The sequence below is a fragment of the Oncorhynchus nerka genome, linkage group LG12 (assembly GCF_034236695.1).
Source record: "Oncorhynchus nerka isolate Pitt River linkage group LG12, Oner_Uvic_2.0, whole genome shotgun sequence".
Lineage (NCBI taxonomy): Eukaryota > Metazoa > Chordata > Actinopteri > Salmoniformes > Salmonidae > Oncorhynchus > Oncorhynchus nerka.
In genome coordinates, this window is record NC_088407.1 from 57,539,989 (window position 1) to 57,564,503 (window position 24,515).

Consider the following 24,515-nt stretch of genomic DNA (forward strand, 5'->3'; position numbering starts at 1 on the left):
CAACTGTGCTGTCAGATTGTCTGTTCGTAAATTCAGAGCGTTTCACTCTCGGAGCGTTCAGAGCGCACACTGGATGCTCTGGCCGATGAGTAGGGTTGAGCACCCAAGCACCCAAGCTAACTGGCTAACATTGACTAGCTTGCTTGCTACTTCCAGACACAATTGAGAGAACACGTTTTTACTCGCACTAGCAGAGCTGGTTTAGCTGTTTTCATGTTATCCAGAGCGTTGGTGACTGTATCTGTGCTGCTGGAAACAATTGAATTACGCTTTTTTGCCAACGTTTACTGACACCGATAATATTCAACAGGTGTTGAGCATTCGTAAATTCATCAGTTATTATGCGCTCTGGCACACTCAGCTGAGAGTGCTCTGAAATCAGAGTAGATGGCCAGATTGAATTTACGAACCCACGGTTACTTGCATAGTGGAGTCTTTTGTTAAGACATGTAGCTAGTTAGATACGAAGAGTACATTTTAACTTGAAATGAAAACAACTTTGTCAAAATTTGAAACGTGTAATATCTTAAAATGTAGCTAGGTAGACTATCTTACCCTTATACATCATGGTTGGACGCTTCTCCTTGTCACAGATACCATGATTGCCCTTAGTTTGAAGATGTAATCCGGAGACAGGTGTTTTATCCGTTTCCTTAGCTATCATACTCTAATTCCACTGATTTAAAAACTCGGTCTTCCAGAAAGTGGAGAGCAACAGTTTACTATTTTTTATTTAACTAGGTAAGTCAGTTAAGAACAAATTCTGAGCAATATATATATTTTTTTAAAGCTGCGACATACTGACCAGCTCAAATAGACAGAAGCGTGCTAAATGGCAGACCAATCCAAACTCATCTCTCGGCATGTCCAGCCCACTCATTATCTCAGCCAATCATGGCTAGAGGAAAGGTTGCTGCCGTTTTCTGTGGCTAAACCAACTAGGCTCTTAATTTTACAATTTTATTTGTATTTACAGACGGCATACAATTTTGTTATTAAGACACATGAAAGTTCACATGTTCCAGAAGGCATTTCTTGAAAATACCCGTCGTATAAATAATTTGACCAATGCGCAGCATGAGTAGAGTTCCACATTTTAATGATCGTGAAACTTCCAAAACAACAAAAACATACCGATCGTGAAAATACGTCGCGCACATAGGCACTCAAACAAAACAATATCCCACATAGCAGGTGGGAAAAAGGACACACTAAGTATGATCCCCAATTAGAGGTAACGATTATCAGCTGCCTCCAATTGGGAACCATAAACACACACCAACATAGGAATACAATACATAGAAACCCCCTAGTCACGCCCTGACCTATTACACCATAGAGAACCCGAGGGCTCTCTATGGTCAGGGCGTGACAATGACATTCAAATGGCTCTCGTGTGAGGTAGTGACCCGCGACATACGCATAGTTCCGTGAAACGAGTCACCTAGAGCTAGTTCTCATTCTTCTTTTTAAACATTTTAAATGGTGAGCTAACATGTGAACACTTTTACCTCCAAGTGTATTGAATTGCAATACATTTAGAATCACAATACATATCCTATTGGCACATAAATATCGTGATATTGTGAGCTCCCTGGCTATTCTGCTAACCCCTGCCTGAGATGATATGAACTGTCTGGTATGTGATTTACTGTAATTATCCCATACACTATCTCTGCACCAATGTACTTTAATGAATGATAGTGTGTTCACTGTGTGATAAAGAGAGTGTGACAGACCGTGCATGTGTGTGCTTACCTGTAATGTTTCATACTTTGTATGCCCTGCATGTGTTACAGACAAGGTGTGTGTGTGTGTGTGTACAGTATGAGTATGTGAGAGTGTGCGTGCATGTGAGTGTGTGTGTGTGTACAGTATGAGTGTGTGAGTGTGTGCGTGCGGGTGTGTGTATACCTGTGAGCCGCGCTGCAGATCAGTCTGGCTGCAGGCCCAGACCTCCTATCACATAATGCCATTGCCCCCTCATCATTGTCAGCATGTCAGCACCCATTAGCTCTGGTGTACCCCCACCCCCCCTCCCCCATACTCCCAGCCTGCCAGCAGAATGCTAATGGTGCCCTAGGACAAGATTGAGAGGACTCTATTCTAATGACGGACCACAGAGCCTGAAGACCAATACACAACCTAACTGTGGAGAGAGAGAGTGTGTGTGTGTGTGTGTGTGTGTGTGTGTGTGTGTGTGCGTGCGTGCGTGCGTGCGTGCGTGTGTGTGTGTAGGTCCTACTCACGTCACACTAGCCAACTCCAGTTATTAGACTGACAGTGATGCGGGCAATAGGGCAGTATAATGGTAGTTAGGGGAATCAATAGAGTTCTTTATATTGCAGTGAAGATGGAGAATTGTTGTTCGTCATTGGGGGTGCGGTTCCTGGCCCTGGCCTGATGAGGTACTAGAGTACAGAGACCAGGGAAAAATGCAGTGTAACATTTGGTTTGTTGCTTTGGACTTCCAATTCACCAGCCAATTCCCAACCCTCATCAGTACTCTGTGCTGTTGTGCTAATGCTGAGTTGGATGCCATTCCTGATCGATTAACTCCAGGAATATTAGTGTATTCCACTCCGGTTCGACTCCACCTCAGAAATGCCCTTATAGCTCTGGACAGAGATGCCGTAGAGGTGAAATTGAAAGGCATCGATCTGGCCGAAGGGAACCTAAAAAAAAAGTCTGGAAAATAAATAAAGAATGAATTATTTTCCTCCCCTGGCACTTTATTGATCAGGGAAGTTTGGGGCTCTTCCTCCAAGTAATAATCAGCCAGCTGGGCACTTCTTGGAAAAAAAGAGCAACAATTTTAAAATAGATGTAGACTGTGTGAGCGTTTGAGCAGACTTGCTAAAGCTGTGGAAATGTGGGGCATAAATCCTGCCCATGTTTCATTTAATTTCTCTCTCTCCAGAGTTATTAATGCCTGAGCCTTAATTACTTTGTGGACGGTGGTGAGGTAGGCTTTTATCCTGGGTAGGACACATTTTTTCAGTGGAGGAGCCACTCTTCACAGGAGCAGCTTTGGAAGGGCTTTGGAACGTAATTAATGCATGGGACAAAACCATGAATAGCAATGTGTTGAATATGTCATTTCCAATGTCCCCCCCCCCCCCCCCCCCCGGACTCCTCTTTAGGGAGCCCTTACGCTGTTTCACGGCCGTGCGGTTCATTTGAGGAAGAGCCATTAAATTAAGATGTGTGTTTAATCATAAAGCCTACGTTAGTTCCATGGCCAAACGAGTTACATCTCCACTTCCACAAACACTGGGTCCTACTGTCTGTCTGTGATGGCCAGTTATGGCCTGATTAAAAACATACACAATCACATTTGCCAGACAGTAAATTACCCTCATTCTATCGTATCACCCATAACTCACTATAGTGACATCAAACGTTCAGGCTGCTGCACAGACACATTTACATTTACATTTAAGTCATTTAGCAGACGCTCTTATCCATGGAGGCTCTAATCTAGTGCGCCCAGTTAAATTGTGTTTAGGAGCATTTTTAAACTCTCTAAATGGTTAAATTAGTGAGAAATAGATGTAATTGTTGAAATAGTTTGTGAGTGGGCAACATACAGTGCCTTCAGAAAGTATTCACATCCCTTGACTATTTCCACATTTTGTTGTGTTACAAAGTGGGATTAAAATTGATTAAATTGAGATTTTTTGGGGTCACTGGCCTACCCACAATACCCCATAAGGTAAGTTTTATTATTTTTTACAAATGAATTAAACCTAAAAAGCTGAAATGTCTTGAGTCAGATTCAACCACAAAGACCAGGGAGGTTTTCCAATGCCTTGCAAGGCAACTTTCTCATCTTCCTGCCTCCTACTTCTCTCCACCTGTTCTCCTACTGGCCAGAGCTGAAGGAAAAACGACTGTAGAATTATTGTCTGACACATTGTCTGCAATTACATATCAATATTTAGCCAACACACACACACACACACACACACACACACACACACACACACACACACACACACACACACACACACACACACACACACACACACACACACACACACACACACATACACACATGACATACCAATGTTTAGGCAGATTTTGTGTGTTGGGCTCTGGAATCTCTGTATGCACCATGGACAATTCTGCATGGCAATTGGCATTACTAGGAGGACTTTGAAAGCAATGCCATTAAGCATTGGGATTAGGCTGTGCAGGGAGACAGAGGTTTGCTCCAGCAAATGGTGTCTGTTCTATTCACAGACAGCTACTCCAAGAAGCTACTGAATTCTCTCTCCATCTGTGAATTGAGAGCTGATGGATAGCATCCACACATTTCTTGCAGAACTGACTGTGTGTTGTTTTAACACACGTAGTTATAGGTATTACTGCCAACTGCACAATGACTATTGCTACAAATGGGACCTATGATAAGCTATGGCGGTATAGCAAATGAACATAGAAACTCTGCACTAACCATTCACCCCACAGCCCAGACTCCACTGACAGGAGTCCACCCACAAGTGATAGATTGAATTGACCAGCATGCAATATCAGTGTCCCTGTGGTGTACTTACACAGATAGATTGACCACCATGATATACCCTCAGACACTAATGTATGGTCAGAGTCCATTGACCGTCATATACCCCTGGCCTCTGGAGTGTGTTAAACACTGCAATGTAGGAATGATCTCCACGGCACTAACACTCACTGCGCTAATGCGCTAATTCACTGACAGCACAAAGTTCAATTACGTCCCTACTCTCCCCATTATGCTGTCTCTCTCTCTCTCTCTCTCTCTCTCTCTCTCTCTCTCTCTCTCTCTCTCTGCATATGATCATCTCTGTCAGTCAGTCTATTCTATCCTCTCATTATCTCCCTTTTAAGCTTCCTCTCCAACTGTGAACCCAATGAGAACAATGAGCGCAATGTGAGGGTATGCAAGTGTTGAGTAAATATATACAAGCGGGCATGTAGACAGTAAGGGCATGTAGACAGAGTGTTTACGGACATATTCAATCTCTCCCTATCCCAGTCTGCTGTCCCCACTTGCTTCAATATGGCCACCATTGTTTCTGTACCCAAGAAAGTAAAGGTAACTGAACTAAATGACTATCTGTCATCAAGAAGTGCTTTGAGAGGCTAGGGAACTATATGTGTGGATCTGCTGGCTCAATGTGTTATGATGGTTGAGGTTAGCTGGTGTGTTGATATACTGGTGTGTTGATATACTGGTGTGTCAGCCTGGTCTCAGAGCACTTCCTTTTTTTTCTTCCATCACATCCCTAGGAGGGGTGCATCACTTGAGTCACTGAGTCACTGACGTGATCTTCCTGTCCGGGTTTGGAGATCTTCGTGGGCTATACTCTGCCTTGTCTCTGGGTAGTAAGTTGGTGGTTTGAAGATATCCCTGTAGTGGTGTGGGGGTTGTAATTTGGTAAAGTGGGTGAGGTCATATCCTGCCTGGTTGGCCCTGTCCGTGGGTATCGTCGCACGGGGCCACAGTGTCTCCCAAGCCCTCCTGTCTCAGCCTCCAGTATTTATACTGCAACAGTTTGTGTCGGGGGGGCTAGGGTCAGTCTGTTATATCTGGAGTATTTATCCTATCTTATCCGGTGTCCTGTGTGGATTTAAGTATGCTCCCTCTAATTCTCTCTCTCTCCCTCTCCCCCCCTCCCGGAGGACCAGAGCCCTGAGACCATGCCTCAGGACTACCTGGCCTGATGACTCCTTGCTGTCCCCAGTCCACCTGCTCGTGCTGCTGCTCCAGTTTCAACTGTTCTGCCTACGGCTATGGAACCCTGACCTGTTCACCGGACATGCTACTTTGTCGCAGACATGCTGTTTTCGACTGTCTCTCTCTACCGCACCTGCTGTCTCTAACTCAATGCTCGGCTAGGAAAAGCCAACTGACATTTACTCCTGAGGTGCCGACCTGTTGCACCCTCCACAACCACTGTGATTATTATTATTATTTGACCCTGCTGGTCATCTATGAACGTTTGAACATCTTGGCCATGTACTGTTATAATCTCAACCTGGCACAGCCAGAAGAGGACTGGCCACCCCTCAGAGCCTGGTTCCTTAGGTTTCTTCCTAGGTTCCTGCCTTTCTAGGGAGTTTTTCCTAGCCACCGTGCTTCTACAACTGCATTGCTTGCTGTTTGGGGTTTTAGGCTGGGTTTCTCTATAGCACTTTGTGACATTGGCTGATGTAAAAAGGGCTTTGTAAATACATTTGATTGATTGATTCCTATTATTCTGTACTTAAATCCGAGACACCCCATTTCATGTAATATGTTGCTTTTCGTATGGTATGTAATCATTTGTGGATGTCCATCACCCAATTCATAGGATATGTTAAGTCGTAATATATTTTATAACTTACAATATGTTATGAATTTGCAAACATACTATATGTTACAAATTTACAAAACGTATGATATGTTACAAAGTCTGGCTAAGTGGCTAACGTTAGCTGGGTTAGGGTTAAGGTTAGGGTTAAGTTTAGGAGTTAGGTTAAGGGGTTAGGGGAAGAGTTGGCTAAAAGGGTCAAAGTTAAGGTTAGGGTTAAGTTTAGGAGTTAGTTGAAAGGGTTAGGGGAAGGGTTAGCTAATATGCTAAGTAGTTGCAAAGTAGTTAGAAGTAGTTGAAAAGTTGCTAATTAGCTAAAATGCTCAAGTTGTCCGTGATGAGATTCAAACTCACAACCTTTGGGTTGTTAGAAGTTCACGTTATACACCTACCCATCCACCCCGACCAACCATCCACCCTACTTTTGTTTTTGCCTTAAGTAACCATCTATCTTATCTTACCTTACCAAATGTAACATATTATACTAATTTGAGTGTACCTGGATTTACATGTGCTATGTTACGTCTAGTCTATGAGACCAGGTTGGGTGTGTGTGTAGCTATACTGGTGTGTGTAGCTATACTGGTGTGTGTAGCTATACTGGTGTGTGTAGCTATACTGGTATGTGTAGCTATACTGGTATGTGGAACTATACTGGTGTGTGTAGCTATTCTGGTGTGTGTAGCTATACTGGTGTGTGTAGCTATACTGGTGTGTGTAGCTATACTGGTATGTGTAGCTATACTGGTATGTGGAACTATACTGGTGTGTGTAGCTATTCTGGTGTGTGTAGCTATACTGGTGTGTGGAACTATACTGGTGTGTGGAGCTACACTGGTGTGTGTAGCTATACTGGTGTGTGGAGCTACACTGGTGTGTGGAACTATACTGGTGTGTGGAGCTATACTGGTGTGTGGAGCTATACTGGTGTGTGGAACTATACTGGTGTGTGGAACTATTCTGGTGTGTGGAGCTATACTGGTGTGTGGAACTATACTGGTGTGTGGAACTATTCTGGTGTGTGGAACTATACTGGTGTGTGGAGCTATACTGGTGTGTGGAACTATTCTGGTGTGTGGAGCTATACTGGTGTGTGGAACTATAATGGTGTGTGGAACTATACTGGTGTGTGGAGCTATACTGGTATGTGTAGCTATACTGGTATGTGGAACTATACTGGTGTGTGGAACTATACTGGTATGTGTAGCTATACTGGTATGTGGAACTATACTGGTGTGTGGAACTATAATGGTGTGTGGAACTATACTGGTATGTGTAGCTATTCTGGTGTGTGTAGCTATACTGGTGTGTGTAGCTATACTGGTGTGTGTAGCTATTCTGGTGTGTGTAGCTATACTGGTGTGTGGAACTATAATGATGTGTGGAGCTATACTGGTGTGTGGAGCTATACTGGTGTGTGGAACTATACTGGTGTGTGGAGCTATACTGGTGTGTCGAACTATACTGGTGTGTGGAACTATACTGGTGTGTGTAGCTATACTGGTGTGTGGAACTATACTGGTGTGTGGAACTATACTGGTGTGTGTAGCTATACTGGTGTGTGTAGCTATACTGGTGTGTGTAGCTATACTGGTGTGTGGAGCTACACTGGTGTGTGGAACTATACTGGTGTGTGGAGCTATACTGGTGTGTGGAGCTATATTGGTGTGTGGAACTATATTGGTGTGTGGAACTATTCTGGTGTGTGGAGCTATACTGGTGTGTGGAACTATACTGGTGTGTGGAACTATACTGGTGTGTGGAGCTATACTGGTGTGTGGAACTATTCTGGTGTGTGGAGCTATACTGGTGTGTGGAACTATACTGGTGTGTGGAGCTATACTGGTGTGTGGAACTATAATGGTGTGTGGAACTATACTGGTGTGTGGAGCTATACTGGTGTGTGGAGCTATACTGGTGTGTGGAGCTATAATTGTGTGTGGAGCTATACTGGTGTGTGGATGTGCTGGCTTGATGTTTGATGATGGTGTGAAGTGATCCGTGCTGGCTTGATGTTTGATGATGGTGTACACACAGGGCCACTACAGATGGCTCATTAGGCCAATGTCTGCTCTCCCTCACCACTCCTCCTCTTCAATCTTCAATCCATCCATCCATCCCACTGTCATCCCTCTTTCATCACTATAAAACTATAACAGCTGCTCAGCAAAACCACATCTAAGAGCCAGAGGAGTTCAGAGGCATCATGGTGTGTGTGTGTGTGTGTGTGTGTGTGTGTGTGTGTGTGTGTACATGTGTACGTGTTTTCTCTTTGCATTGCTGGGAAGGGTCCGTAAGTAAGCATTTCACTGTTAGTCTACACTTGTTGTTTTCAAAGCATTTTACATTACGTTTTAGTCATTTAGCAGTCAGTCCTTTCATCTTCAGATAGTTATGTGGGACAACCACCTATCGCAGTCATGGTAAGTACATTTTTACTCAATAAAGTAGCTATCAGCAAAGTAGAGTAGGTTCTTACACTCTGGGAGGGGGACACTGTGGAGTCAACCGTGATGGAGAGGTCTTTGAGCGGGCAGGCCTTCCCTGCTGGGAAGAGCAGCTCCATCTTGTCAAGGTTGAGCTTGATACAGAGAAGTGCAGTCTTGGTTGAGTGACTTGTCTTGAAGCCTGACTGATTAGGGTCAAGAAGATTGTTCTGAGAGACATAGCGAGAGACATGGTCAGAGACGCTCAAGTGTTTTGGAAAGAAAAGAAAGAAGGGATACCGGTCTGTAGTTTTTGATGTCAGAGGAGTCGAGTGTTGGTTTCAAGAGGAGGGTAGTGACATTTTGATGTCAGAGGGGACGCAGCCAGTGATCAGGGATGAGTTGATGAGGGGATTGAGGAATGGGAGAATGTGTCATGCCCTGACTGTAGATTGCTTTGTAGGTTTCTATTTCTAGTTTGGTCAGGGTGTGATGTGGGTGGGTATTCTATGTTGTAGGTCTAGGTTTTCTTTTTCTATGTGTTTGGCCTGGTATGGTTCTCAATCAGAGGCAGCTGTCTATCGTTGTCTCTGATTGAGAGCCATACTTAGGTAGCCTGTTTTCCCATTTTGAGGGGTGGGTGATTATTTCCTGGTTAGTGTTTGTTGCACCTGTCAGAACTGTTCGGTTATGGTTTTGTTGTTTTTGTTCGTGTATTCATTCTGGATTAAAAGTATTATGGATACGTACCATGCTGCACTTTGGTCCTCCTCTCCTTCCACCAACATAAATCATTACAGAATGTCTCCAGAGATGGTCTGGAGAAGGGAGGAGGATGGGATCGAGCAGGCACGTTGTTGGGCAGCCCGACCTCATAGTCGCAGGATTTCATCGGGAGAGAGAGGGGAGATAGAGGTCAAGTTGTAGGCTAGTTCTGTGTGAGTGGAACCAGTCGACTCAATAAGCTGAGTGAAGTGGTTGACAGCATCATTCACAGAGAGGGAGGAGGGAGGGGGTGGAGGATTAAGGAAGGAGCAGAAGGTGGAAAATAGTTTCCTAGGGTTAGAAATGTACAGTGATAGAAAGTGGCTTTAGCAGCAGATACAGAGGAAGAGAAGGTAGAGAGGAGGGAGTGGAAGTATGATAGGTCCATCTGGAAGTTTAGTTTTCCTCCATTTTTGCGCATAGAAGAGGACAGTAGTGGGAGAGAGAGAGCAAAGATTGCGATGGAGCATGAACATATGGGTAGGGGCTGAGTGACTAGGGTTGGAGGAAATGGAGACAGAAAAGGAAACAAAGTAGTGATCAGATACTTGATCAGATACTTGGAGCAGTGAGATTAGTAGGCGAATAGCCTCTAGTAAAGATGAGGTCAAGAGTATTGCCTGCCATGTGAGTGGGAGGGGACCGGGAAAGAGTAAGATCAAAAGAGGTAAGGAGGGGGAAGAAAGAGTTGGAAAGAAATGAATCGAAGGCAGACAACCGGAGGTTGAAGTCGCCAAGTACGAAGAGCGGTGAGCCATCGTCAGGAAATTAGCTTATCAAGGTGTCGAGCTCATTGAGGAACTATCTAATGGCACCTGTTGGGCGTTAGATGACAACAATGTTAAGCTTGAGTGGACAAGTGATATATGGAATTCAAATGAGGAGATGGACAGGTGAGAGGGAGAAAAGAGAAAAAAGTATCCTTGTGTCACCACCACGACTGCCAGATGCTCTTGGACTATGAGAAAAAAACGTAGTTAGATGAAGAGAGGGCAGCTGGAGTAGCAGTGTTCTCTGGCATGATCCATGTCTCCGTCAGGGCCCAAAAGTCAAGGGACTGAAGGGCAGCATAGGCTGAGATGAACTCAGCGTTCTTGACCGCAGATCAGCAGTTCCAAACGCTGCCAGTGACCAGGAATTTCACATGGGTTGTGCATGCAGGGTACACTAAATTAGAAGGGTTGCAGCCAATGGGTGGGGAGTGTATGTAAAGCCTACAGGTAGAGAAGCAAACTGGGATAGAAAACACGCACATACAGTGCCTTTGGAAAGTATTCAGACGCTTTGACTGTTTCCACATTTTGTTAAGTTACAGCATTATTCTAAAATTGATTAAATAAAATAAAAAATCCTCAGCAATCTGCACACAATACCCCATAATGTCAAAGCGAAAACAGGTTTTTAGAAATGTTTGCAAATTTATTTACATAGGAATTCAGACCCTTTGCTATGAGAATCGAACTTGAGCTCAGGTGCATTCTGTTTCCATTGATCATCCTTGAGATGTTTCTACAACTTGATTGGAGTCCACCTGTGGTAAATTCAAATGATTGGACATGATTTGGAAAGGCACACACCTGTCTATATAGTGTCCCACAGTTGACAGTGCATGTTAGAGCAACAACTAAGCCATGAGGTTGAAGGAATTGCTCCGAGACAGGATTGTGTCAAGGCATAGATCTGGGGAAGGGTACCAAAACATTTCTGCAGCATTAAAGGTCCCCAAGAACACAGTGGCCTCCATCATTCTTAAATGGAAGAACTTTGGAACCACCAAGACACTTTCTAGAGCTGGCCAAACTGAACAATCGGGGGAGAAGGGCCTTAGTCAGGGAGGTGACCAAAAACGTGATGGTCACTCTGACAGAGCTCCAGAGTTCCTTTGTGGAGATGGGAGAACCTTCCAGAAGGACAACCATCTCTGCAGCAATCAGGCCATTATGGTAGAGTGGCCAGACGAAAGCCACTCCTCAGAAAAAGGCACATGACAGCCTGCTTGGAGTTTGGCAAAAGGCACCTAAAGACTCTCACACCATGAGAAACAAGATTCTCTGGTCTGATGAAACCAAGATTGAACTCTTTGGTCTGAATGCCAAGCATCACGTCTGGAGGAAACCTGGGACCATCCCTACGGTGAAGCATGGTGGTGGCAGCATTATGCTGTGGGGATGTTTTTCAGCGACGAAGACTCAGAGACTAGTCAGGATCGAGGCAAAGATGAATGGCGCAAAGTACAGAAAGATCCTTGATGAAAACCTGCTCCAGAGCGCTCAGGACCTCAGACTGGGGCGAAGGTTCACCTTCCAACAGGACAACGACCCTAAGCACACAGCCAAGGCAACACAGGAGTGGCTTCCACATCTGTGGATAGACCTGAAAATAGCTGTGTAGCAACGCTCCCCATCCAACCTGACAGAGCTTGAGATGATCTGCAGAGAAGATTAGGAGAAACTCCCCAAATGCAGGTGTTTCAAGCTTGTAGCGTCATACCCAAGAAGACTTGAGGCTGTAATCACTGCCAAAGGATCTTCAACAAACTACTGAGGAAAGGGTCTGAATACTTATGTTAATGTAACATTTCTGTGTTTTTAAAAATTATAAATGCACAAAAATGTTTTTTTTTTAAACTGTTTTTGCTATGTCATTATGGGGTATTGTGTGTAGTTTGACGAGTGAAAAAACAATTGAATCTAATTTAGAATAAAGCTGTAATGTAACGAAATGTGAAAACAGTCATTTGGTCTGAATACTTTTCGAATGCACTGTATATGTACATATCTACCGCAATTATCTCGTACCCCTGCACATTGACTCAGTACTGCTACCCAGTGTATATAGCCAAGTTATCATTACACATTGTGTATTTATTCCTTGTCTTATTTCTCTTTGAAATGTTGTGAACGGCCTGTAATTAAGCATTTCACTGTTAGCTTTTACACCTGTTGTTTATGAAGCGTGTGACAAATAACATTTGATTTGATTTGAACCCTAACGTTAACGCTTACTTTAATCCTCATTCTAAACATAACCCTACCCGTAACCTTAGGAAGCAGTTGCTTATCAACAGATGGTCATACTATCAACAAACTCTCTGTAGAGCGTCTACAGATGGAAAATCTGGACCTATCCACATAAAGTGTGACAGTCCCATTATGTGAGCGTATGCCTGTTGTCCAGTATAGAGTTCAAGTAAGTTATGAGTGTGGATGAAATGTTTTCTATAAGTGGCTGCACATTATCTCATCATGTCATTAGGTTCCACGGCCCTCCAGTGACTGTGAGAGACCTTTTCTGGAGTGTGTGGGTTGATGAAAGACCCATAAACAGCCATCAGAGGGCCATAGCTCCTCATTGCCACAGTAATAACCAGCCTGATTTAAGAGTGCTTCACCCCACCATATTGTACCAGACACACACTCTCATCTCTCATGGCTACATACAGTTCTTGAATTATCACACAGAACGTTTTCTATATAGGATTCAGACCCTTGAGATCTTACTGAGAGAATAGAGCCCTGGCCTCTGATCTAATCTGCACACTGCACACAGTAAATTCATGTGATCCACACACCGTAACAAGCTGCTCCCTGTCCAAATACAACACCTAACAGGACATAATGCGAAAGCAGGGTCACGACACAATAAATCTCTTGTTAAAACAACAATAAATGTATACATAATGTTCTTTCCAGCTATGGCATAATATTTGTTTTCTTAGCCAAGACCGTGGAGGCTCTTCAGTCCCGCTACGACAGCCTGACATTGTCTCTGTGATTGTCTCCATTGATAGATGAGGTGGACTGAAACAGAGGGGGAAAGAGAATGAGCCTTTTAATAGACAATTTTACCCACCACTGAGACCCCAGGTAGCACATAACGTTCTGAGAACCATATGTTTAGAGCTTAGTGAGAGCGTGGTTGTCCTATGGTTATTTTGCATACAACCTTCCCACAAAGTCCTGGGAATGGTGCAGGATAGTTGCTTGGCTTTGGAAAATCTGTTTGACCTGACGAAGGATCGAAACATTGTCAATAAAAAGTGGTGAATTTGGAGCTTTAGCAGAGTGTTCAGGCCTTGTTCTTTACTGGCTTTGGAATCATACTCAACAAATTTAACGAACTTGACAAAATAATTTTCTTGCTATATCATTACTTCAAACATGGTTACATTTAATAAAAAATGTTGGTACTATTCTAGGAACATTCTCCACCTAATTTGATATTTCCAACGTTCTCAAATAGTTCAGACAACGTTAACAACATTCATCTTTGGCGATTTCAATACTTCAGCATAAAGTTTCCTACATGTTTCATCATGGTTATATTTAAAGTCATTTTCTCAGAGCGATCATAGAACGTTAAGAAACAATGTTCTTCTGTGGGAATTTCAGTACTTCAGCATAATGTTTCTGACAGGTTTCCTCATGGTTCTATTTAAAGTAAAACATAAAAAACAAAACCACAAGAAAACATTAGTAACATTCAAAGAACATTCTAAGAATGTTATTTAAAAATATAAAATTCTGTTCTCAGCGTCAAAAAAACTGTCTCTATCCTCTGTCTTGTTAAGTGTGTTCAGCTCTATTCCAGACATTATTATGAGCCGTCCTCCCCTCAGTAGCCTCCACACAATGTTGGGAAGGGATCACAGCAGTGATTGAATCAGTGTTTGTATGAGGCATGAGTTAAGGTGTTCAGAAGCTTGACATCAGTGCAGGACAGGGGTTGAGGTGTTCATAGGTTTCAGTGCAGGACAGGCTCATTGCCTCCCGAGCATCGCAGTGCTAGAGGCGTCACTACAGACCCGTGTTCAATCCCAGGCTGTGTCGTTGGCCGTGACCGGTAGACCCATGAGGCAGCGCACAATTGGCCCAGCGTCGTCCGGGTTAGGGGAGGGTTTGGCCAGCCAGGATGTCCTTTTCCCATCGTGCTCTATCAACTCCTTGTGGCACGAGGGCGCACCCACGCTGATCTTGGTCGCCAGTTGAATGGTGTTTCCTCCGACACATTGGTGCGGCTGGCTTCCAGGTTAAACGAGCAGTGTGTCAGGAAGCAGTACGGCTAGGCAGAGTCGTGTTTCGGAGGACGTATGGCTCTCGACCTTCGCCTCTCCCGAGTCCATACGGAAGTTGTCGCGATGGGACAAGACTGTAACTACCAATTGAATATCATGAAATAGGGGTGGAAAGTACCAAAAAAAACAGGATGGATGGATGGATGGTGTTGGAGAAGAGCTCAATGTTTCCACTCGGGGCAGGACAGGATTTGACTGGGAAGACAAAATAAATAACACAACACACTACATAGTTAAGACAAAAGAGCTAATGATGCTAACCTAGAGTGCGTTGTTGAGACTACTGTAGACCTTCATTGCAAAACAGTGTAAAGACATTCAGGGGACAATAGTAAAATGTTCTCAGAACCTCCCTGCAACCTAAAAATGTCAGTTTCCAGGACAGGACAAATTTTCTCTTCCGTTCTCAGAACATAAAAAACGTTCAGTTTTACTGGTCAGGAAACGTATGGCTTTGTTCCCAGAACCAATCGGAAACCAAAAATGTATGTTCCCACAGCTTCCAAGGTACCGAATGTGCTAGCTGGGACACATCTCCAACTCTCCAGCCCCTCCACTCCACAGCACAGCAACAGACCATTAGCACTGCACCCCAATAACACACAGCACTCCAGAGCTTAGCTTTTATATGGAATCCTTGAACTAGTCACTTTCAGCCACCTCTGCACTTTTGCCACTAAGGCTCCAATCTATTCCAGGCAGGCAAGTCAGTGAAGAGAGACTGCCTGATGCTGCCTGTGCTGGAGGCATGACAGTTGTGTTTGCCGTTTCTACAGGTTAACTGAAACTGTACTGGAGTTGGAAGCACTATTTTAGCCACTTATATTTCATGTAAAATAATCATACTGTAGCAGCAGAAGGTTGAGACATGAAAGGTCTTTTTGGGTGATGAATATTGACTGATGGAAACAACTTGTCCAACATCACTTAAATAGGCCTGGGGGCAAACATTCAAAAGCACACCTCAAAAAGGACAGACTGAGAGGTGGGGGGATATTTTAATTGAACATGAATAGGTAAATATCTAACATCGTTAGTGATGTTATCCACTTGGTTCAGCTCAGCTATGTCTCTTATTCCCTTAGCGTGCAGGAATGTTGTAAACAGGTTCCGGGGCATTCATTCCTACATTTCATTCACTATCTACCCAACACCTGAATCCTCAGGCTGTTTTTCTAACTCTGTGTCAGACACGCATGGCTCCTCTTTCTTCGTCTTCCGCACACAATTTGAGTCACGAGGGCTGCTTAAAAATTGTGGAGGAAATGTAATAAATTCCCTCATATGGGCTTTGCTGAAAGTTCTCTGACTGCACGAGTAAGTACAAGTCTGTCACCCTATCTCTAAGTACACTTTCAGTTCAAGGTGAAAGGAGCGTTGGGTAACACTTTATAATTAGGTCCAGTAAGTGGTAGGGAGAACTTATCTCTTCCAAGCCTATGTGCCTCTTTGAAATCTCTGAGAGGAGAGAAGAGAAGAGGAGAGGGGAAGGGAGAGAGGAGAAAAAGAGGGTAGAGGAGAGGGAAGGAAAGTGGAGAGATTAATCTTCGCTCTAGAGAAAATGAATATTGCACCTCTTTAATTGTTGTCTGTTTGATGAAATAGTCAGAATAGAGTATTGTGAGGAGCAGAAAGAGAATCCATGTTAAAGAATCACTCTGGCTCCTCAGCTCAGCGAGGCTGTGACACAGCTAATAAGCATTCTTGAAATATTGATGAAAAATCCCTAAGATATGTCTGCTTTAATTTAAAGAGCCTTGATCCCTGTCGGTTTGGTCTGTGTTTCTACTTCTCTAGTGCTTTGGTTATTCTCAAGAAGATGGTATAGACTAATGAAATGTACTTGTCCTACTGATACAGATACTGATATAACACAATTTTGTTCTGTGGGCAGCCTGGTTGCGTGTTCGAATCTCATCACGTACAACTTTAGCATTTTAGCTAATTAGCAACTTTTCAACTAGTACTTACTACCTTTTAGCTACTTTCAACTACTTAGCATGTTAGCTTAACCTTCCACTAACCCTAACCTTAACCCTTTTAGCTAACCCTTCCCCTAACCTTAACCCTTTAACCTAACTCCTAACCCTAACCCCTAGCCTAACTAATGCTACCGTTAGCCACCTAGCTAACGTTAGCCACAACAAATTGGAATTCATAACATACTGCAAATTTGAAACATATACGAATTGTAATTTGTAACATATCATATGAAATGGATGATGGACATCCACAAATTAATACATATCATATGAAATGTAACATATACTAAGTGTATCATATTTACGTACAGAATCATACGAAATGCTCTGAGACCAGGTTGCTGTATGATGTGGTGTAATTGCCTCTGCACTAAGAAGCCCATCTCAATGCATTTAAAATCATATACAGTGCAGCGTCCTGAACTGCCTCTTATCATTGTCACTCTGCATGAAATGCAGCTTTCGAAGCATGGCTCCTGCTCTGGTAACTAACTTCAAGTACATGAAGCAGACATGTATGCGCATGTACGTGCATTGGATCCCTGCTGTCAGTCATGGTAGATGAGATGAAGGTTGTGTGGATGGAGATGCACCACAGGGAGACGAGAAACGGTCCCGCTCCCTCACTAATGAAGGGTGACCCAGTCGACCCCTCAGCCCCAGAGAACATATCCATCCCCAGCCTGCACCAATTAGAGCTGCTCCTCAACCCAGGATCACAGACGCAAAGATTCCACAGGATCTGAGGTACAGTGACTGATGAAAGTGAGTTGAGAAGGGTCTCTCTCTCTCTCTCTCTCTGTGTGTACACACTGATGTGCAAATGCCAAGGATGTGTGAGGTACTGTGTATGAAGTATGCAGTAGCACGTACGTTCTCCCTTGGCATGGAGTGTGAATAGAATATATCTCCTGTCTTGTTGTGAAGTAATGGAGGAGCAGTTTAGCCTCTTCCTCTTTAGCCTCTTCCTCCACAGCTCTCTCCAGGTAGCAAAACACATCCACCATCTCCAATGTTTATGTTCCTTCATCTCTGCTGTAATCAACACAGTTCAGCCAATCACAGATTATCATCATGTCTACCTGTCAGGGCCAGGAGTTTTCGCTGATCACATGGTTTGACCAGGAAAATATTGTCAGGAGTTTTTCTCCTTGGGTATGATAAGGAAAAACTCAGGATCCTACAGAAAATCCTTAAGAGGAATGTTAAGCCACTTGTTGGCTTTGTTCCACTGATGTATCATCTGTACCTCTGACACATAGGCTTTGTAGGCTTTGTACATCTGCATGACTATGTCTGTGCACATCTTTGTCTGTGCATGTAGAGAACCTAATGTCAGATCATGATACACTTGGATACTTTGAACGCCATGATCGGTGACAGACCACTGTAATAAAGGACAGGTTGATCCCATCGTGTCTGATAAGACACCCTTACCCCCTAACCTCTGACCTCAGGACCTCATAGCAGGGTCAGTAGGAGTAACAGAGTCCAGACACTGATGTAACCTAATAATGTCTATGTATAAAGGAAAAGTGGATAGATGTGTAAGTATAAGGTTTATCTAGCCTGCAGGTCTGCATTATGTCACCAAGAAGTCAGCAGAATGGTTATGGGATGTGCATGGTTTACAGAGAAGGAAAGAAATCACAGGACACTTTTCACAGTGAGTAAACAACAACGGATTGGAGGATATACAGTGCCTTGCGAAAGTATTCGGCCCCCTTGAACTTTGCGACCTTTTGCCACATTTCAGGCTTCAAACATAAAGATATAAAACTGTATTTTTTGTGAAGAATCAACAACAATCATGAAGTGGAACGACATTTATTGGATATTTCAAACTTTTTTAACAAATCAAAAACTGAAAAATTGGGCGTGCAAAATTATTCAGCCCCCTTAAGTTAATACTTTGTAGCACCACCTTTTGCTGCGATTACAGCTGTAAGTCGCTTGGGGTATGTCTCTATCAGTTTTGCACATCAAGAGACTGAATTTTTTTCCCATTCCTCCTTGCAAAACAGCTCGAGCTCAGTGAGGTTGGATGGAGAGCATTTGTGAACAGCTGTTTTCAGTCCTTTCCACAGATTCTCGATTGGATTCAGGTCTGGACTTTGACTTGGCCATTCTAACACCTGGATATGTTTATTTTTGAACCATTCCATTGTAGATTTTGCTTTATGTTTTGGATCATTGTCTTGTTGGAAGACAAATCTCCATCCCAGTCTCAGGTCTTTTGCAGACTCCATCAGGTTTTCTTCCAGAATGGTCCTGTATTTGGCTCCATCCATCTTCCCATCAATTTTAACCATCTTCCCTGTCCCTGCTGAAGAAAAGCAGGCCCAAACCATGATGCTGCCACCACCATGTTTGACAGTGGGGATGGTTTATTCAGGGTGATGAGCTGTGTTGCTTTTACGCCAAACATAACGTTTTGCATTGTTGCCAAAAAGTTCAATTTTGGTTTCTTCTGACCAGAGCACCTTCTTCCACATGTTTGGGGTTTCTCCCAGGTGGCTTGTGGCAAACTTTAAACGACACTTTTTATGGATATCTTTAAGAAATGGCTTTCTTCTTGCCACTCTTCCATAAAGGCCAGATTTGTGCAATATATGACTGATTGTTGTCCTATGGACAGAGTCTCCCACCTCAGCTGTAGATCTCTGCAGTTCATCCAGAGTGATCATGTGCCTCTTGGCTGCATCTCTGATCAATCTTCTCCTTGTATGAGCTGAAAGATTAGAGGGACGGCCAGGTCTTGGTAGATTTGCAGTGGTCTGTTACTCCTTCCATTTCAATATTATCGCTTGCACAGTGCTCCTTGGGATGTTTAAAGCTTGGGAAATCTTTTTGTATCCAAATCCGGCTTTAAACTTCTTCACAACAGTATCTCGGACCTGCCTGTGTGTTCCTTGTTCTTCATGATGCTCTCTGCGCTTTTAACGGACCTCTGAGACTATCACAGTGCAGGTGCATTTATACGGAGACTTGATTACACACAGGTGGATTGTATTTATCATCATTAGTCATTTAGGTCAACATTGGATCATTCAGAGATCCTCACTGAACTTCTGGAGAGAGTTTGCTGCACTGAAAGTAAAGGGGCTGAATAATTTTGCACGCCCAATTTTTCAGTTTTTGATTTGTTAAAAAAGTTTGAAATATCCAATAAATGTCGTTACACTTCATGATTGTGTCCCACTTGTTGTTGATTCTTCACAAAAAATACAGTTTTATATGTGTTTGAAGCCTGAAATGTGGCAAAAGGTCGCAAAGTTCAAGGGGGCCGAATACTTTCGCAAGGCACTATATCTTTTATCTGTGGTTGACAGTATCTGCCTGTCTGCCTAGGTGGTGCAGCCCATGGAAAGCTGCACAAAGCAATCTAATTCAACCTGACATCTAACATCCCGAATGCCTATGCTCCACTCAACAGGCAGCTGCGAGAAAAAAAACGTTCAAACTGAGCGGTACTTGCCAGACCTACCCTGTAGTTCCATCCAAACAGAAATTCCCTCCATATACCGTTCCTCCTTGCTTTTGCGCCACGGCTCTGTATAGATGAAGGGGGCCCGCTCGGGATCCTGGGAAACATTAGGTCCTCCAGGAGAATAAAACCTTGGTGTTTTACCAGGTCGTAAAAAAGGTTGTCACGTTTACAGTGTGTGGGGTGTTTATGGAAGCGGAGCGCTGGGTGTTTTTTTTACGAGGTACGGAGTCATTCTCCGTTGAGCAGGAGAACGTGATCAGTGCCAGGAGGCATCATGGGCCTCGTAAGTCTATCAGACCAGGGGAACCAACCACACAACCCCTTTAGCTCCACATCGCCATGGCCTTCCTTACTCCTCCTTATGATAAAGGTGTTTTTTGGGCATCTGGACTTTGAGGTTTACTCTGTATCAGCAGTACATTAGTTCTTACAAACCCTTGACCCAAGGCTACTGAGGTGGAACAACACCTTGCTAAGCTATATGCCGTGTGTGACTGAAGGATTTTATAGTACATTTCAAAGTTATTTGACAGAGTAACATGAAATAACATATTTATATAGCAGTGTCTCTGTGTGTATGTCTTGTCAGATGCCATGGTGCGTCTTCAAAGACCCAGCCACCCTCCTCAGGGTAGAGGGTAGTGTGTTTAACACAGGCATGTGTTTCATGTATGTATAGTGGTGTGTGTGTCTGTCTGTTGTGTATGGGTGCGTCAGAGGAGTCAAGCTGTGTCTTGGAGATGCCCCAAGGCTCGGCTGTTCTGCTGCAGTGCCTTGTGGGAGATGTAAGACGCCTGGAAACTCACATACTCTTTTAAAAATCTCTCTCTCTCTCCACACACACATGTACAGTGAACCATTAATATCAGATGAGCCATTTAAAGAAGTTACCTTGGGTTACCCCTTGTGGAGTACTGTACATGCCTGGCTGAGCACATCTCATTAACTTTCTAAACCTTCCTCTCAGAGAGTGGTTCTACATTTTACGCCTTTTTTAAGCCGGTTGGTGCCCTTGGTTTGAAATGTTGAATTATTAAACAGGTAATAATTCAAAATAATTTCATCCTTGTCAAAGTTTAGCTGATCCCCTTATGAGTTATGTAACCGCCTAGTCTGGCCAGGGGAATATGTTATCCTAATGTGGATGTTCCTTCACCTCCCCACCTTTACACTAAGCCCAATGAATCCATTGACCGGAGTCACAACAAGTAAATTAAGGTTGATTTTGGATCAGAATTATGTCAACAATTCATGCCCTCTTTTTCCAAGCTGCAACGTGCAAATCGCCCCTCCACCCACTTCGCTTCCCTTCATTGAATGGGGCGCCATTGTTTCATCGCCTCCAACACGTTCAAAGGATCACAGCCATTTGAGACTGAAGATTGATGATTGGAAGATTGGTTTGACAATTCATGCTTCTAGCAGGCTGCACAGGCAACTTTCAATCAATGAATAAAATGTATTTATAAAGCCCTTTTTATATCAGCCAATGTCACAAAGTGCTGTATGGAAACCCAGCCTAAAACCCCAAACAGCAAGCAATGCAGATGTAGAAGCACAGTGGCTAGGGAAAACTCCCTAGAAAGGCAGGAACCTAGGAAGAAACTTAGAGAGGAACCAGACTCTGAGGGGTGGCCAGTCCTCTTCTGGCTGTGCCGGGTTGAGATTATAACAGTACATGGCCAAGATGTTTAAATGTTCATAGATGACCAGCAGGGTCAAATAATAATAATAATCACAGTGGTTGTAGAGGGTGCAACAGGTCGGCACCTCAGGAGTAAATGGCTTTTCATAGCCGAGCATTGAGTTAGAGACAGCAGGTGCAGTAGAGAGAGACAGTCGAAAACAGCCGCGCCGCGAAAAAGCACGTCCGGTGAACAGGTCAGGGTTCCATAGCCGCAGGCAGAACAGTTGAAACTGGAGCATCAGCACGACCAGGTGGACTGGGGACAGCAAGGAGTCATCAGGCCAGGTAGTCCTGAGACAAGGTCCAAGGGCTCAGGTCCTCCGGGAGGGGAGGTAGAGGGAGAGAGAGAGAATTAGAGGGAGCATACTTAAAACCTCTTGCTTCTACTCGGGACGCTTGCGTCCCAACTAGAGCTCTGGAAATGCAAATGCGCTACGCTAAATGCTAATAGTATTAGTTAAAACTCAAACGTTCATTAAAATACACATGCAGGGTATCGAATTAAAGCTACACTCGTTGTGAATCCAGGCAACAAGTCAGATTTTTAAAAAGAAGAGAAGAGAAGCTATTATCTGATAGCATGTAACACCCCAAAAGACCCGCAGGGGACGAAAACAAAATAATTAGCATTTCGGCGTTACACAAACCGCACAATAAAATAGAAAACAGTCATTACCTTTCACCATCTTCTTTGTTGGCACTCCTAGATGTCCCATAAACACTATTGGGTCTTTATTTCGATTAAATCGGCCCATATAAAGCCAAGATATCGTTATATGTAGACTGTGTGATAAACGAAAAAAACATTGTTTCAAAACGTAACGTCATTTTTAAAATTCAAAAGTCGACGATAAACTTTCACAAAACACTTCGAAATACGTTTGTAATGCAACTTTAGGTATTAGTAAACGTTAATAAGCGATAAAATTAATCAGGAGGCGATGTAAAGATCATTAGCTGTCCGTCTGGAAAAATGTCCGGCTAGAAACTCAACGAAAATATCCGGTCCTAGACCTGAGAAATACGGTGCCCTGCATGTGTTTGACCAAGAAAAAACTCGAAGGGAAATGACAAGACTCTAGACACCGTGTGGAAGCTGTAGGTACTGCAACCTCAGTCAATTAATTGTGGTTCACCTTTATCAATGGGTTCAAGTAGCGCATGGATATATTTTCCCATTTTCAGTGATCAGTTTTTCCTGTGCTTTTCGATGTAAATGCCGTTCTGGTAAAGCCACAGCAGTGATTTAACCAGTTTTATAAACGTCTGAGTGTTTTCTATCCACACAGACTAAGCAAATGCATATACTATATTCCTGGCATGAGTAGCAGGGCGCTGAAATGTTGCGCGATTTTTAACAGAATGTTCAAAAAAGTAGAGGGTAGAAGGAAGAGGTTTTAAGGATAAATACTCCAGATATAACAGACTGACCCTAGCCCCCCGACACAAACTGTTGAAGCATAAATACTGGAGGCTGAGACAGGAGGGCTTGGGAGACACTGTGGCCCCTTCCGATGATACCCCCGGACAGGGCCAACCAGGCAGGACGTAACCTCACCTACTTTGCCAAATCACAACCCCCACACCACTAGAGGGATATCTTCAAGCCACCAATTTACTACACTGAGACAAGGCCTAGTATAGCCCACGAAGATCTCCCCCATGGCACGAACCCGAGGGGGGTGCCAAACCCGCTTAGGAAGATCACGTCAGTGACTCAGTGACTCAAGTGATGCACCCCTCCTAGGGATGGGATGGAAGAAAAAAAGGAAGTGCTCTGAGACCAGGCTGACACACCAGTATATCAACACACCAGTAAATCAACACACCAGCTAACCTCACGCCATCATAACACATTGAGCCAGCAGATCCACACATACAGTTAAACATTTCCTCACATCAGGACACACATCCAAACATCAAATCAAATTTTATTGGTCACACATATTTAGCAGATGTTATTGCGGGTGCATTGAAATGCTTGTGTTCCTAGCTCCAACAGCTCAGTAGTATCTAACAAGTCACAACAATACACACAAATCTAAAAGTAAATTAATGGAATTAAGAAATATATCAATATTATATAGAGAAATGTCAGTGGCATTGACAAAAATACAGTAGAATAGAATACAGTATATACATATGAGATGAGTAAAGCAGTATGTAAACATTATTAAAGTGACTAGTGTTCCATTATTAAAGTGGCCAGTGATTCCAAGTCTATGTATATAAGCAGCAGCCTCTCAGGTGCAGGGTTGCGTAACCAGGTGGAAGCCGGCTAGTGATGGCTATTTAACAGTCTGATGCCCTTGAGAGAAGCTGTTTTTCAATCTCTCGGTCCCAGCTTTGATGCACCTGTACTGACCTCTCCTTCTGGATGATAGCGGGGTGAACAGGCCATGGCTCGGGTGGTCGATGTCCTTGATTATCTTTTTGGCCTTCCTGTGACATCGGGTGCTGTAAGTGTCCTGGAGGGCAGATAGTTTGCCCCTCGGTTGTTTCCTGAAGTCCAACGATCAGCTCCTTTGGTTTGTTGACATTGAGTGAGGTTATTTTCCGGGCACCACTTTCCCAGGGCCCTCACCTCCTCCCTGTAGGCTGTCTCGGCATTGTCTGTAATTATGCCAACTACAGTTGTGTCGTCGCAAACTTGATGATTGAGTTGGAGGCGTGAGTGGCCACGCCGTCATGTGTGAACAGGCAGTACTGGAGGGGGCTGAACCTACCAGGTACAACTCCAAATCCATAAACAC